Consider the following 17283-nt stretch of genomic DNA (forward strand, 5'->3'; position numbering starts at 1 on the left):
TTTTAGCATAGAATCACTGACCTCATTATGTTTTTTAATGATATTATGTGATTTTTTCAGTTGTGTCACCCTATCTAATAACCTCTAAATAAAGGACCTCTAAATTCTTGAGATTCTTTATCTTTTTTCTCATCACCTTGGTACTGCTCTTTTCTTTGAAGTACCTCTATGTGGTGGTAGGTTTTTAATTGTCAACTTTCATTAATATTCTATAAATACAATTTTTATTGTAATTTATTCCATAAACAACTCAGCATTATCTAAAGTTACTTTCCTCCTGCCTAAACTACAGGCTTATTGAATAATAATGTTTGATGTGGTGGGAGTTGTGGCTTAACTAGATTTCCTTCCCTTAATATAAATTTAAGGCTACACTTGTCTTTTGTAATATCTTTAGGCTTATTCTATTAAGCTTCAAAAATATTACTTTAATTTTTTTGTCATAGAGGAAACAAAATGTTTCAAAACATACTGTCTTGCTTTCCAGAAACCAAACTTTTGTTAGTTTAACTATTCTTCCTGACTATGGTCTTAAAAAAAAGATGGACAAAGTTTGTGAAACAATTTTGGGAAAGATTTTAGAATGATTCTCACTTGTTCCTTTCAGACCACTTTGAATTAAGTGGGAAAATCCAAAACGCATGCTGAAGATTAGGCAATCATGGTGAGATGGACATCTTGATTTATGAACAAAAACTGATTTTTAATGAAAATTAAAAGGAACTGTCTGAATTGCTTCTTTTACCTCACAGTCAGAATAAATGGCCTGGAAGAAATTCTCCAGGGTTAATTAATTACAATAATAACTGGTGATTTTTGTTGTGTAGTCATAGTCAAGTAATTTTCTGATCATATCATTTTAAATCATTCAATGTATAGCCAACTTCCTAAAATGATTCTCTATATTTCAGCATACTTTTCCTCTTTTTATTTTCTCTAGCTAGATCTTCATTGTCATCTTAAACCCTACATAATGCAACTTAGTTTTTTTCTTGGTAGGCATTAACCAATACCAATCCACAAATGCATTTTGTTGAGGTGCTGTTTTCTCTGGGCACACAAGTTGGTCTCTGTAAGAGCTTGTTATAGTGCTCTGAGTTCAGTGATGCTTAAGAAACAGTAGGTCAATAAAAATAATCACAAGATATTACTTATTAAAATGACTGGAATTCAATCAGCATTGAATTAGATCAGTACAAAATGAAATGGAAACTTATTTTAATCATAGACACCATTTGTGAAATTTTTAAAGATTTATTTATTTAGTTAGAATAAGATATATTCCATGCTTTCATCAATTTGTCAATAGTTTTGATATCAGAAATAAAAAAGGAGGCTGTTGAACATAAGAAGTGGCTCTATCAAAGGCTGTACCAAGGTCTTTCACTAAGAGAGCTCTGTTTTGAAGCTAAGGACAAAGCTTTCACCAATACTGAAAGTAAGATTGAAGCCTTTACAAAAGGTTTAAGAACCGATTGGAAACTCCATATTCTAAGAAGTTTCAATGATGGAATAAATGAAAGCTAGAAAGAGGACTTGGAAACATTTCCAGTTCCAGGTCTCATGTCAATCAGTGAAAAACTCAAAGACCAAAGTCTGATTATGCAGCAAGTGGGCAGTTGGTATGATTGAATAATGGCTTCTACAAAGCAGCACTAACACTGGACTAGTGTGTAAAGTGTGGTGAGACTCAGTACTTCAGCTGTATTTGGTGTAATAAAATGTATAACACACTTTAAAATGCATTGTTCCCAGAATTAATTATATAATAATACTCAGAGGAAAAAAACAACATGTTGCCTTCTTGGAAATATGAGCTAGGTTATGATTCAGTAAATAATTTGTATGATTGTGCTCTGCATTGCATGAATGCAGTCATAAAATTTCAACTTTAAATGTAGTTATGAGGGCTGGGGATGTGGCTCAAGCGGGAGCGCGCTCGCCTGGCATGTGTGCGGCCCGGGTTCGATCCTCAGCACCACATACAAAGAAAGATGTTGTGTCCGCCGAGAACTAAAAATAAATATTAAAAATTCTCTCTCTCTCTCTCTCGCTCTCTCTCCTCTCTCACTCTCTCTTTAAAAAAAATGTAGTTATGATAAACATCATTTTGTTAATGTACTCTAGTTGATGGCCTAATGAATTACATTCATTTTTAGATCAAGAGACATGCTAAGCATAAGAATGACTCTAGCTGATGAATGGCTCTTTTTTTTCTTTACAAATGTAACCCAGAAATGAGCAGCTGAAAGGCTTCATTTTCAATATATAAATACTGTATGATTTACAGTACATCATCCATTACATGTATATTTTGGAGTTTTTTGGAGAATTTTCAAAATTGATTAATTTTTTTATGTTTCCTTAATTAATCTATATCAGATTATCCTAACATATTTCAAGTATTCTTAAAAATATTTCCTTTTTAAATGAAAGTTAACACCTAAACATTTGCCCATTTTAAGCCATGTCAATAACTAATCTTACCAGCATGCATATCTAACAATATGGGAAAGCTTTAAAATACATGTGATGTTTTATTTTTTAATATAATCTATTTTATTGTTGATCTTTATTATGTTTATTATATATGTTTATTGCATATAGTGATCAATAAACTGACTTGTATGTACAAGTTATCTTAAAAAGTTGATAAAAATCTAAGACCTTTTTTTAACATTGAAGTACCTGAATTATGTAAAAATAAAGCCTAAACAATCCTCAGTTGTGCCATTTAATGTAGCTACAAACAGACCAAATTATTTAAATTGCATTCCAAAAGTCTTCAATCTTTATTTCATTCTGCATATTTAAGCTGGGAAATTTAAATTATCTGTGATTCAAATGAAATGTATTCATTTTCTATTGCTTTATAGCAAATTCCCAGAAATTCAGTGGCTTTAATAAGTTTTGTAGGTTGGATGCCCAGGTGTGTGTTTAATTGTTCTCACCAGGCCAAATCAAGGTGAGCTCTTAGCAGAAGACTCTGATGAAGAATCTACTTTCAGCCTCTTTGGGAATGTTGGTGTAGTTTATTTCTCGAGGCTAAAAAGTTGAGCTCACTTTTTAACTGTTATTGCCCTCATTCATTCCTATCAGCTCCTAGATGTCATTGTCTAGTTCTTTTATTCTATAAAAGAAAAGTTGCATCAGATCAGTTAAACATTAAAGGAAGAATTCATTCAAGACTATTGGGATAGGGGAACGCCATTATTGTCACAGAGGTGAGAAATTAAATTTAATTCTCCAGAAAAAAAAATAATTAGGAAGATTTTCATTGGTGGGTTGAGCTAATGGAATAGTGGTAGATGTCAGGAGAAGGGTTGGCCAGTAGGATCTGGCCATCAAGTGTGCTGATTGTTGTTCCTTGAAGTTGGGCTTCTATCCTGCCTTCCAAGACTTGGGGGGAAAAGATGCTTTCTCATCTCTTTGGATAATTACATCTCAATGTGATGATTTTGATGATTACATCTCAATGTTTCTAGTTTCACAAAGGATTCACATCTAAATGAGGCAAAGGCAGATTTTATAATTACAAATTCTAAAATATGTGCTCTAACAAAGGGTAAATCAGAGGCCCACAGTCAAGAAGAAGAAATCTTCTAAAGGTTAGTTAAGTTGGTGGAAATGTTAAGGTCAATGTAATGCCACATGCATTTTCAAAGTCAGCAGTGGCACTGTGAGTCATTCTTAGCCTTTAAATCTCCTTGACTCCTCCTCTATCATCATCTGGAGGTCACAGTCTGCAAAGGGCTCATGCGATCACATGGAACCCACCCCAAAAATCTCTTTGTCACACAATGTGCCACAGTCCCAAGAATGACATCTGTCATATTCAGAGGTTCTACTCAATATCGAAGGGGTTTAAGACGTGATCAAAAGTGGCATTCATTCTCAGAATGAGATATACAAATTTTTCTTACATTAAAATTTCTAAAGTTCAATTGCTATGCAGAGCCACATATTTTGAAGAATGTAAAATAAAGGCTTCATTTTTTCGCATATTATTTTCTTTATAAGGAAAGAAATACAGTGGACTCAGCATGTGCCACACTAGTGCGTAAAGGTAAAGATGCCCCAACTAATTTTCTTTTCATTTTCCTATTCCATTTCCCTGTTTTCTGGACCCTATATTCTTTATGCAAGTACTCAAAGGAATGCTTTATTTTTCAATCTTGGGTTTTTATTTCTGCTAAACCAAGAGTAGCTTCTCCAGGAAGCACAAGTAATGTAAGACTTCTCTTTCACACCAAAGTTTATCAAAGTTATCCCATCCGCACAAATTCATAAAGATCCTTCTCCTGGATGGGTTGGGTGGTGCATGCCTGTAATCATAGTGGCCCAGGATCCTGGGGCAGGAGGATCAAATGTTCAAAGCCAGCAACTTTGTTAGGTCCTAAACAACTTAGTGAGACCCTGTCTCAAAATATATGGGTTAGGGATGGTGCTCAGTGGTTAGTGCAACTGGGATTAATCCCTGGTACAAAAAAAAATCCTTTTGCTGGTAATTACAACATTAAAATTATGATTATAAAAGAAGTATAATGAATATTATAACAGGATGTACATATGTGAATAGGTTTGTCCATTATAAAATAGAACATTAAAAAAATACATGTGCAGAATACATTTTTATTTTAACAATTTATTAATATTTTTCAGAATTTGCTGCTTTGAAAGTATCATTTGTTTTAAAGTCAAAGTTTCTAATATGCACTATTCACATTTATGAGTAATATTAAGAGGGGCATTTTTTAAATTATTGGTTGTTCAAAACATTACAAAGCTCTTGACATATCATATTTCATACATTTGATTCAAGTGGGTTATGAATGATTCTGCAATCTGTATATGGGGTAAAAATGGAAGTTTATAAGAGGGGCATTTTTATCAGTGTTTTTAGGAATAAATGAAAGCAGAGACCATTTGGGCAGGATTGTTACTGCAATAAGGCTCTTTGGGCAGAAGGCTGCAGCATTGGATCACGTTGAGCATCCCCAGAGACTGCACTTATCTTCAGTGAATTCCCAAACAACAAAACATTTTGCTATTTGTACCCAGTTGAACATCTCTGTTGTTACTGTTTTTTAATCAGGAATTGTTTTGAGACTAATATGAACCAAAATGGAAAACTGTGAAATCAATAGTTTAGGCAGTTAATATCACAGAAAAATAAATATTAAAAAATTTATTCTAATCATAAGGTATGTCCATATTAAGAATTTTTTACGTCCTCAATGCTTAGTGGACAATTAAAATGACTTTTCACATGTATTGTTGTGAAATATAATCTATAAAAGGATCAATTTCCTGGAAATTTATAGTCCTATAGGAAGAGATAATGAATAAGCCCATAAATATTTCACATAATGTGATGTAGAATATAATATTTTAAAGGAAGTAGATCACAGTAATCATTTGTTTAGAAATTTCAGAGACTGGTCTTGAAATAATTATATTATGTTACATGAAAGTTTTCAAAAAGATGTATAGGATTTTATTATCAGTTTTATACAGCATTTTCTGAACTTTAAAAAAGAAATCTTTGCTTTTTAACCCCGCAATCAATATACAATTTTAGAGAAGTTGTGAACTTCAAAGAAAACTCAGGCTTCTCTCTCTCTCTCTCTCTCTCTCTCTCTCTCTCTCTCTCTTATTTCTCATTAAAATGTAAACTGACAAATTTTCTTTTTAATTCCAGAAAAAAATATTTAATATTCATGCAATACTTTTTGTTATTTTTTGTGTAATAAGCGTAGCTGAATTGATGGTTTATAAACTGGTGAAAGTAGAAGGTAAACACTGGGCAGAAGATGTCATGATATAAATTCTAAAAACATAGTCACAGAAATCTAGGGTCACTTATCTTCTTATATCAGATACCAGTAGAGGTACCCTTGACTAGAGGAATTAAAAGAAGGAAGAAATAACAGCAAGTGCATATGCGGGTACGAAGGTGAATCCAGATGGTAAATTAAATATATTTTGTAGTACATAAAAGTGTTGTGGCCAAAGAAGGACAAAGTTGCACCAAACCCAGGTTGCCTGCATCCCACCACTCCAAGCACCACCTCTGATTCTTGCTTCCAAAACAATTCTGTTTGCACATTCAGTTTTCTGCTTATATTGGGTAAGGTTGATGACATAGTTCGTGTTAGTGATTCTGTATGGACCAGAGCTTAACCATACTGCTGTACTCTCCTTCTTTAGTCAAAAGATAAAACAAAACTACAACAGACAATCAAGTTTCAGATTTTTATAGAAAATCAGACTACATTATTAACCTCAAACTGACTTAAACAAAAGACACAAATGTATTGATACTAACACACACATAAACACACACCCACCAATGAAACAACAGAAAACTAAAACTTACCAGAACTGGGTTCAGATGTTTGAGTACCATCATCAAGAATCTTATTTTTTCTAGCTCTATATCATTTCCAACTGAATTTGCTTCATTTCAAGGCATTCTCAAAGTGAAAACTAAGTTGTCCACCAATAGGTCCAGATTTGTGTCTTATGATTGCCAGTTGACTTATATGCCCCTTTTTAAATTTTTTTTTATCTTTACACAAGATAAAAAAAAAAAAAAGACTATGTCTTATGGATCATCCAGGGACTTGGACTTACATTGAATGAATGATTTTTGGAACAAGGGGGTAATCCTGTGAGAAGCTCAATCTGGACTATGTCTATCCAATAAAAAGAATGTTTATTTCAAATATGTGGACCTAGGGTTGATATAAATACTCTTCTACCCAAGAAAATGGGTCTATTCTTATTGAGGGCAAGAAAATTAGATGCTGCAAAGAAAATTAGGCAGTGAGTATAATACATCCTAGGTTTGGCAAAGAAAATCAGTTTCCAAAAATTGAGGTGGCCCATCCCCACTGAGAGAGCGGCTGTGTATGCCTAGCATGCTTCCCTTGTGTGAGCTGTAACATCTGTGCTTAAGGAGCAGCTCTTCCTCAAAACTAAACATACCAATTTCCTGTGTGCAGTCTTCAAGGGTGTATCACCTGATTTGTCATAACATATTGGTTATAATCGCTTCTAAAATTTGTTTGTTTTCTTTTGTTTTTGAAAACTAGAATGTAGTGGGTTAAAGGGTCAGTCTCTCTTCATTGAAAGGAACTCAGGACATGTCAATGAACATGTCAAAATATAAAATAGTTTCTGAACTATTTATTTATTTTTTATATTCACATATAAAAAAATTAGATTTAGCAAGGAATCCTAATGTATTTGAGCCATTGTTCTATAGAAATTCAATTATATACCTCCTTCTTTTTGCTGAGTTAATACCTTTGAGATGCACTACATAAATTTAAACTAAACATGTTATATAAAATATCAGATTCTTCACAGATCTTGTTAGAAGTTCTACCTCTCACATGGCTTATGGCATCTGAAATAAGGAATTGTTTCTCAGGTTTCTCTAAATTAGATTACAAAAATTGGGAATCTAATACTTATTGTTTCAAGTTGTTTCCTCTTAGTAAATCATGGTTTGCTTATAGAGCAAATTTAACATTCTTGAGGACAGCAGTTGCCACAAAGCACAAAGAAGCATTATCATAAGTCATAGGGAACCACCAAACTTGTGGATAGACAGTAGCTATAAAAATATCCATATGAAAAAATGCATTGGATTTAATTTCTGATGTTGTAGGGTGGCATGGGACAGCACTGCCACCCTCACTGAATTGGAGAATATAAATTATTACATAGTCAACACTTTCTGAGGTGCCTTCAAATCAGCTATTTCTCCTCTTATACTTCCCACTTTCTTCTTCTGGCAATTTGTCATTATATTAGGCATGCTGAAACAAATAGTGCAAATATGTTGTTAAGGTATAATAACAATTAATTTTCCACCACCAGAGTTCATTTCAAGCTGTTAGAATTATACTTTTCTGCTTGTATGGCTTTCCCATGATTGAAGTTACTATTTTTGGTAGTGCCTTCAGATTTGTGATGTAATAGGAAGAAGAGGATCATATGTTGGAAAGCTTAAGAGTCAAACCTAGAAACTGAAGTATATTCCTTTCTTCTATACTTCAATAGCTAGACTTCAGTTACTTGGCCCCAAATCAACTTTTCAAGACTTTTGTATAGCTATGTTACTTAAATAAATATATAAATAAATGGTTGTCCTTTGCTGTACTATAATAACTTTGAGTGACTTAAGTATAAAGAGAAGATACTTATTAAGCTCACTTTTCTAGAATTTCAGAGGCATGGCACTCACATCTTAGGGTATAGTGGATAATCTTAGCATCACCATGGCCCAAATGTGTGTGAGAGGGACAGGTTATAGAAAGACAGAGAGAGAGATAGAGATAGATAGAGAGAGAGAGAGAGAGAGAGAGAGAGAGAGAGAGAGAGAGAGAGAGAGGGGGGCCAGGCTTGTTTTTCTACAATAATCATCTCATAAGAATTAACCAGGATCCTAGTAGTACAGCATCTATACCTTATAAATGAAGTACTTTCAATGGTCTAGTGACTTTGAACTAAATTCCACCTCTTAAAGAAACCACTGACTCTATATCTTCAGACTGAGTCCAAGGTCTAGTAAACAAGCCTTTGAGTGACATATAAAAACCATAGATAAACCATAGTAGGTTTCTAAAATTATTCTACTCATATTTAAGCTTACAATGAATTTATTTTTATCTTCACACTGTATATTCACCATATAAGCATTTTATGGTACAGACAATATTATCCATAAATAAAATGAAATAATGCATGAGTTTTAATAGCTTCACATAGGTATGCTATGATAGCATCCGAATTCAGAAAGAATGCAAATTTTTTAGAAAATCTTCTTTATAGACTGTTAATGTCCACACTCCTATTGCAATATTATAACAAATAAAGAGAAATATGAAAAAACAAATGATTTTAAGCCTCAAAATATGTAGCACCATAAAAGAACACATGCCAAAATTTCAAGTAAGAAAAGGAGAAATTACGTACCTCAGTTTATATCCAAAGAACTTAAAATCAGCATATTACAGTAATGCAGCCAAGTCAATGTTTATAGCAGCTCAATTCACAGTAGCTAAACTATGGAACCAACCTAGGTGTCCTTCATAGATGAATGGATAAAGAACATGTGGTATATATACTCAATGGAATATTACTCCACTTCAAAGAACAATGAAATTATGGCATTTGCCAGTAAATGTATGGAGTTGCAAAATATTATGCTAAGCAAAATAAGCCAATCCCAGAAAACCAAAGGTCAAATGTTTTCTCTAATATGCAGATGCTAATTCACAATAAGGTGGGAGGCACTAGAGAATAATAGTGTTACCTTAGATTAGGTAGAGAGAAGTTATGGGAGGAGAAAGAAGGGGATGTGGGGATTGGAAGGATAATTGAATGAAACAGACACTATTACATTATGTATATATGGGACTACAAGACCAATATGATTCTGCAACATGTACAGTCATAAAAATGAGAAATTATATCCCATCTATGTATTATATATCAAAGTGCATAAATGCATTCTACAGTCATGTATAACTAATTAAATAAAAATCAGTAAAACAATTGTCAAAAAAAAGAAAAGGAAAAATTATAGTTGGAAATATCTGCCAAGTGTGTTTTTCTAAGATCAATGGTATTCATTTTAGTGGTTGGAAACAGTGTTTTTCTCCCAATGATGTCAAGCTCTCTGGTGACACTGTGATGCTGCAAATAGAAATAAAATAAATGCAGAGATATTTCCCCTGTGCAAAAAATAAATACTTAAATAAAACCTGATTGATAGAAATGTAGGCTCTATAAAAATTTTAATTGGGATAGAATCCATGCTTCTTTTGACAGTCTCCAAGGAAGAGGCAGAAAGCCCTGAATTGTCTGCTTCTGATGAACTGGCTGATCCTGGGCTGAAATGCCAGTGGAGGTTTCATATGCTTGTGTGATTATTAGGATAGTTAGAAGCTTAGTTGAAGCCCAGATTACAAAGCTGCCAAAGTTTTAATTACTCTGTCATATCTTTTATCCTCCATAAATTCTTATATTTTTGTGCATGAATTTGCAGAATTAATGACTTTAAAATCAATATATGGATGTATCAGATCTCAGCAAAAATGCTAAGTAGTACTTTAGAACTTTCAAGAAGATAATGCATCTGGTTAAAGAAGATGTATTGACGGTGGAATTGAGCATAATATCTATACCAACAGGGTCAGTAAAAGACAAAAGGATGTTTGAAGATGAGTTGTTCAAAGATATAAATTTTTAAAAAATAAAATTCAAAATTAAACCTAACAGTTTCAAAATAAGTATTTTTTTCTGATTAAAAAAATTTGTTATCAAGTTTTTGAAATAAAAAATAATAATTATTATTTTAAAGACATAATTTATTCAGAAACAAAGCAAGACAAACTATCATACTAAAGTCAAGCCAGTTCAAACAAACAAAGTGTCATAAAGAAAATATTAGTACAGAAAATTTGTTTCACCAGAAATAAGGCTAAAGAGACAAATTTTAATAATTGAGGAATATCAGTAAAAAATAGAAAGTTATTCATTGTACTGTTTTCTAGATTTTTTGTAGACTTTTATTGGGGGAATTATTTTAATGAAATAATTTGTTAAAAGGTCATATTAGAAGTGATTGAGAAGTGAAGTAGAAAATGCTACTACACCCAACTGTTCCATTGATAATAATCAATGTGCCCACTAAATACATGAGGTATGTGAGAAACATCAAGGGAAGGAGTGAGAAACTTCCATGTAATGGACACTATTTAGAAATATATATCTACAAACAAAAATATGTCAATCTGCTTAACATTCTTGTTCCACCCTCAGTCAGATAAAAAATAAAAAAGATTTTCATGTAAAAAATACATGCACTCGAAATAAACTTAATTAGGAACTTCTTTGAGGAAACTGAAGCTGGGGAAAACTTTGTGTAATGTTTGGCATTTTATCATTTGCCTGGAAACCAGCTTTCTGTAAATGTGATTCACACAGGGTTTTCTGGAAGAATTCTTACCCAGAGAATTTCTGAAACTAATAACCTCGTGATAAAGTCTTTGAAACCATAAAGACAATCCTTACCTCACAGATAACCAAAGCTATCCATGAATTAAGCAAATAAGCATTATGATATGCTATTAAACAAATGTCTAGAAAGTTCTGAGTCTTAGAAACAGACCAACAATGCAACACTGAGTCAAATTCCCTTGCAGATCTGCAAATTGGTGCAACCAATATGGAAAGCTGTATGGAGATTCCTTGGAAGACTTGGAATGAAACCACCATTTGCCCCAGCTATCCAACTCCTTGGGTTATACCCAAAGGACTTAACACCAGCATACTACAGTGACACAGCCACATTAATATTTATAGCAGTACAATTCACAATAGCTAAGTTGTGGAACCAACCTAGATACACTTCAATAGATGAATGAATAAAGAAACTGTGGGATATATATACACAGTGGAATATTACTCAGCATTAGAAGAGAATAAAATCCTGACATTTGCAGGTAAATGAATGAAGTTGGAGAATAAGTGAAGTAACCCAATATCAAAAAATACGAAAGGCTAAATATTTTCTCTGATATAAGGATACTAATTCATAATGGACCATGAGAAAATTAGACAAACTCTAGATAGAGCAAAGGGGAGGGGAGGAGAGGGAATATGGGTGTAGGAAAGATGGTGGAATGAGATGGAAGTCATTACCCTAAGTACATGTATGAAGACACAAAAGGTGTGACTCTACTTTATGAAGTGCCAGGTAAATGAAAAATTGTGCTCTATATTTATACTATGAATTGAAATATATTCTTCTGACATGTTTAACAAATTATAATAAATAAATTAATTTTAAAAATAATATATTAAGAAATATTAAGCATTTAAGAAATCCAGACTCAAGTGTTTTCACCTGGGGAAGGGGACTACTAGCAAACAAAGCACAATAACCAAAATTATAAATCAGAATAAGAAAACATTTGAATCAATGAAATTATTTGATATGCTTCTACAATAGTGGGTATATACATGTCATTATATACTTGTCAAAACTCATCACAGGGCTGGGGATGTGGCTCAAGCGGTAGCACGCTCGCCTGGCATGCGTGCGGCCCGGGTTCGATCCTCAGCACCACATACCAAAAAAGATGTTGTGTCCGCCGAGAACTAAAAATAAATATTAAAAATTCTCTCTCTCTCTCCTCTCTCACTCTCTCTTTAAAAAAAAAACTCATCACAGATACAAGACTGAGTAAAAACTCACATAGACTTTCATTAATAACAATGTCTCAAGATTCACTTGTTGATCCTAAAGAAGGCACATCAATAATGCAAGATGTCAATATTAGGAGAAACCAAGGTGGTTTGGTGGTTGCATGTCTCAGGGCATATGGAAACTCTACTTTCCATTCAACTTCTGAGTAAACCTTAAATTTCTCAAAAAAATAGTAACTTACATAAATAAACAGCATAAAGCACTGCTATACACTATAAAAAGTACATAAAATATTTTTCTTACCAAGTGCTGATGAGAATGCTTGAAGACAGAGACTCTCATGCATTGCTGTAGGAATGAAAACTGGTACAGCTGCTTTAAAATATAAAAGATACTTGGCAGGGTTTTTTGGTTTGTTTTTATTTATGTTTTTTGTTTTGTTTAGTTTTATTTATTGGTGTTATTTTTACTAGGGATATTTAAATTTATTGGTGTTATTTTACTAGGGATATCTAAATCCTCAACCATTTTTATTTTGAGACAGGGTCCAGATAAATTGCCAAGGCTGGTCTCAAAATTGTGATCCTCCTGAGTAGCTGGGATCACAGATGTGCTTGACCACACCCAGCTTCCATTTTGGTCATTTCTGACACAGTTAAATACTGTATCATATGGTGCAATAATTGTAAAACTAGGCATGCCTCATTAAAATTGAAAACTTTTTCCCACATAAAATTTGTTAAGATAATTTTAGTCATGTAATAATCTATATGAAATTATTTAGAGATGTCATAAAAAGAAGATTGGAAAAATTGTGTAAATTTGATTGCTTTGACAGTTGAGCCTAAACCAATTTGAACACAACTACCTTAGTTTTTAATTCATTCACTCAGATATTTATTTTAGAGATCTGATTGTTCAACATTGTTTCATTATCTTTAAAGTCATTGTTTTCTTAATAGATAAAACACAGATACATGGCAAAACATGATGCTTTGAAATATGTATACATTGTATAATGGCTAAATTGAAATATTTGACATACATATTATCTCACCTACTCACCTCTTTTTGTTGGTGAGAGCACTTAAAAATCTACTATTTAGAAGCTGGTTGTGTAACTCAATGGTAAGTCTGTGTGCTTTGCCTGTCTGAGACCCTGGTTTTAGTGTCTCACACCACATACACATTCTAGTCTTTAGAGATTTTCAAGAATAATATGTTGATATAAATTACAGTTGTCATGTTATATAATATATCTCTTGAAATTATTTCTCTGTATTAAAAAAAAAAAAAGTTTTGTAGTATTTAACCAAAATCTTCAATCTTCCCCAATTCTGTCAGACCCTTGTAGCTGCAATCCTACTCTGTATTTCTATGATGTTTAACTTTTGAGATTGTACATGTAAATAAGATCCTGTGGTGCTTCTCTTTCTGTACCTGGCTTATTTCATGTAACATGCTGATCTTTAGGTTCATCCATGTTATTGTAAATGCCAGGATTTCTTTGTTTTTTAAAGACTGAGTAGTATTTCATTGCGTATCCCTGTGTATTCTCTGTTTCTGGATTCATTCATCTGTTCATAGATACTTTTGAATCTATCACTTGGATATTGTGAATAATGGTGAAACAATTATGGCAGAGCTGATACTTATTTTATCTACTGATTTCATTTTTTTGTATATGAACTTTAGTGGTATTGCTGGATCCACATTACTATTTTAAATTTCTTTATAAATAATATGAAGATTATACAGAGAAATTTTTTCTTAACTTCATTGACTTCTTAAAAATAAGACTTTTTAGGGAAGTTCAATCTGGTGAAACTCTGAAATGCTTTGTTAGCCACATTATTGTGCATCAGTGTATTTTGTGTTTCTTTTGTAGTTTTTCACTTTTATATCTTTTCTCTCAGAAAGCAGCAGTAAGGTGGCATCAGGGTAACTATGATATGATGAACCATGGATAAAGTCACATCTGGTTTTAAATACAACCTTTTCACTTACAAGATTGTGTAAGCTATTTAAATCAATGATTCTTGGTGCCCTCAATTTATTAAACAAGTGAAAGAGCACATACACTGATATATGGCTTTGAGGATGAAATGAGATGGCAATTATTTAATAAATATCTCCATGACTTGACATTTGAATGAAGCTAGGACTTTGTGCCTATGGCTATGGTTTTGTGTACTGTATTTATGTGTGTGTGTGCAAAACACCTGTATTTCCCTGTAAAAGTTTTATTTACTACTCCTCAGTTATTGAGATACTTATTGTCTAAAAGCTTATAATAAAGTTAAATATTATTCTGTAGTGTGTGCCGTGAGGTATATCTATTGGGACCTATATTTATATATGCTAATTTTCTTTCCTGTTTTACCCTTGCTTTTGATAATTTACTGAGGCAATATTATTCTCAAATAGAAATATTGAAAACTTTACTAATTATTTTATATTTTTGTAATAATGAAATAATCATGGATTTGTTTCACCATCATAATTTAGTTGAGAATAAAACACTTTTTATCTCATCTCTCTCTTACGTGTTAACTATTTGATGCCAATGATTGCTTTAATGGTATAAAATTAATTGTTTTATTCATATTGATTTATAATATTTTTGTTTTTAATTAATTAATGGATCTTTATTGATGACTAAGAATGTTAAAGAATCCCAAGTCTAAAATATCCATTCTAAATTGTGAGGAATCATTTCACCTTGACTTTTTCTAACCTAGCATTTAGTAGTACAAAGTAAATATTTGAGAAGTCAGTGAAGCAGGTCTGTTTCCCAAGAGATGGTGCATCACATAGCAGTGGAGCAGACAGAGTCCAAAAGTGGCAGGCTGTTTACATCTGCCTCAGGGGATCTGGTACTTCTGAGTTTTGTGACAAAGAATAATACTTGAGAAAAATTTGATCTTTCTGACAGTCCTGCTAAATTTTCATCCAAAAACCAGGATGATTTTGTCCCCTTTAGAAAGTCAACAAAACTTATTATGAGAAGGTGAGAAAAAAATGATGACATTTTGTATGAAGTTCAACACAATGCCTCTCTGGCTCTACCATTTTAAAGACATTCCATTTTGGCTCTATCTTCCATTTTACATAGTCAAAATTTTCAGTTGTGCCATTTTGTTTTTAATACTTGTCTTTCTTTCATTTTGCAATGAAGGGCAGAAAAAGTAAGAGAGAGAGATCATTCATGAATTAAAAAGGCAAGAGTTTTTTTTTAACTCACCATCTAAAAATTTACCACAGCATATTTTATTTCCTTGTTAAACTGTAAAATTTATCCTGAAATAATTCATGTTTTCATGTAATTTGGATAGCCTTTCATCAAATACCAAAACAATAAGTCATTTCTGAAATGTAGTGTTTCTAATACACACAGACACATACATGAAGAATTTATTATATACCAATAACTTTTATTGGAAGTTCTCCGTTTTTGTATATTCAACAAATGATAAGCTTTGGTGGGTGGATCTTTCATAGAATAAAAGGATTTTAAGGACAGGACACAGAATCCCTAAATCCTAGATATATGGGGGTGGAAACAGTGACTAAAGCCATGTTTCAGACAATTAATAAAGGAATAGAATATTCTGTGGTGCTTGAAGGTGTAACAAGACAAGATAAAATGTATAGCCCCAAATAAAACTAAAATTGAGATCTAGAATCAGGTATATAAAGTGTCAAAATGAGACAATCTGTCTGTGGCACCAGACTGGAATGAATATTCTGATCTGTTACTTATAGAACAGAGTCTCATTAATGGAAAGGATCACCTTCCTGTTAGTGCCTTGAAGAATTAGATCTTTCTTGGACATACCATAATGGTTATAATTTCATGTCATGGCATTTGACAAAGAATGAAATATAGAATAATGCAAATATTTTACCCTTAGAAATAACTGAATATATTGGTCATGTTTGCATCACTATAATGAAATAACTGAAATACTTAACTTCATAAAGGGAAAACACTTATTCAACCCAAAATTCAGAGGCTCAAAGTACTGACCTCGAAATAGTCAGTGATTAATGAAATTACCTCATGATGCTGATGCTAATGGTCATTAATAAAGATCAGAGAAAAATTCACATTTCTTTTAAAAGAGAGAGAGAGAGTGAGAGAGAGAGAATTTTTTAATATTTATTTTTCAGTTTTTGGCGGACACAACATCTTTATTTTATTTGTATGTGGTGCTGAGGATAGAACCCAGCGCCGTGCACACATGCCAGGCAACCGTGCTAACATTTCAGCCACATCCCCAGCCCCCCAAACTCACATTTTAAACCAAAGCAGAATGAGAAAGAGGATCAGCATGGTCCCATAATTGTTTTAAATGTGTACTTAAAATGTACTTAGAACCCACCCAAAGGTCTCGATTCATAAAGGTCCACAGTACCTACCAATACTACCACCTGAGGACGAAGGCTTCCTATATGAATCTTTAGGGTACAATTTGTACCCAAACTATAAAAATGTCCTTAGTTAGGTGGCTTGCCTCCTTATTTATTTTAATTTAGGTCTTACTAAAGTATCATTTTAATGTAAACAGTTTCTAACTTGTAATTTGATGATATCTTAAAAGTTTGCAATTATTTAATTACAGCCACAGTGATTATACAGGACATTTCCATCATCAGCAAAGTCCTTTGTGCACTTCTATAAGCAGTCTTCTCCTCATATGCTCTGTATACCAGCAATGAATAAACTTATTCCTGACACCATATTAAATAAAGTTATATAAGATATAGTGTTCAGGTTTTGGCTTTTTAAATATATCTTTGAGATTTATAAAACTATTTCATGAATCAGAAATGAATTTAAATTATAGTGTTGATTTGTATTATATAGATATACAAAATTTATTTGCCCAGTTTTCATATAATATAAAAAAAACTACTATTGTAAGTATCTGGGTCTTGTCTCTGGGTGCATATACTTTAATTTACTTTCATAATTACTTCAGAGTGAAACTGCTGATGCCATGAGAAAGATAGTTTTAATTTTATACAAAACTGTCAAACTGTTTTATAAG

The 17283-nt window shown here is 32.5% G+C and overlaps 1 long non-coding RNA gene across 2 annotated transcripts in view; it reads right to left on the bottom strand.

The window, feature by feature from the left end:
* Positions 1-1943: 1943 nt before the first annotated feature.
* LOC308651730 overlaps positions 1944-17283 on the bottom strand; it is a 42027-nt gene continuing 26687 nt past the window's right edge. For both annotated transcript variants that reach the window (XR_014022654.1, XR_014022655.1), the window contains exon 5: positions 1944-2013. This is a non-coding gene — a long non-coding RNA (uncharacterized lncRNA). The remainder of the gene's footprint in view (positions 2014-17283) is intronic.

This window comes from Spermophilus citellus (assembly GCF_964194105.1).
Source record: "Spermophilus citellus genome assembly, chromosome: 1".
Lineage (NCBI taxonomy): Eukaryota > Metazoa > Chordata > Mammalia > Rodentia > Sciuridae > Spermophilus > Spermophilus citellus.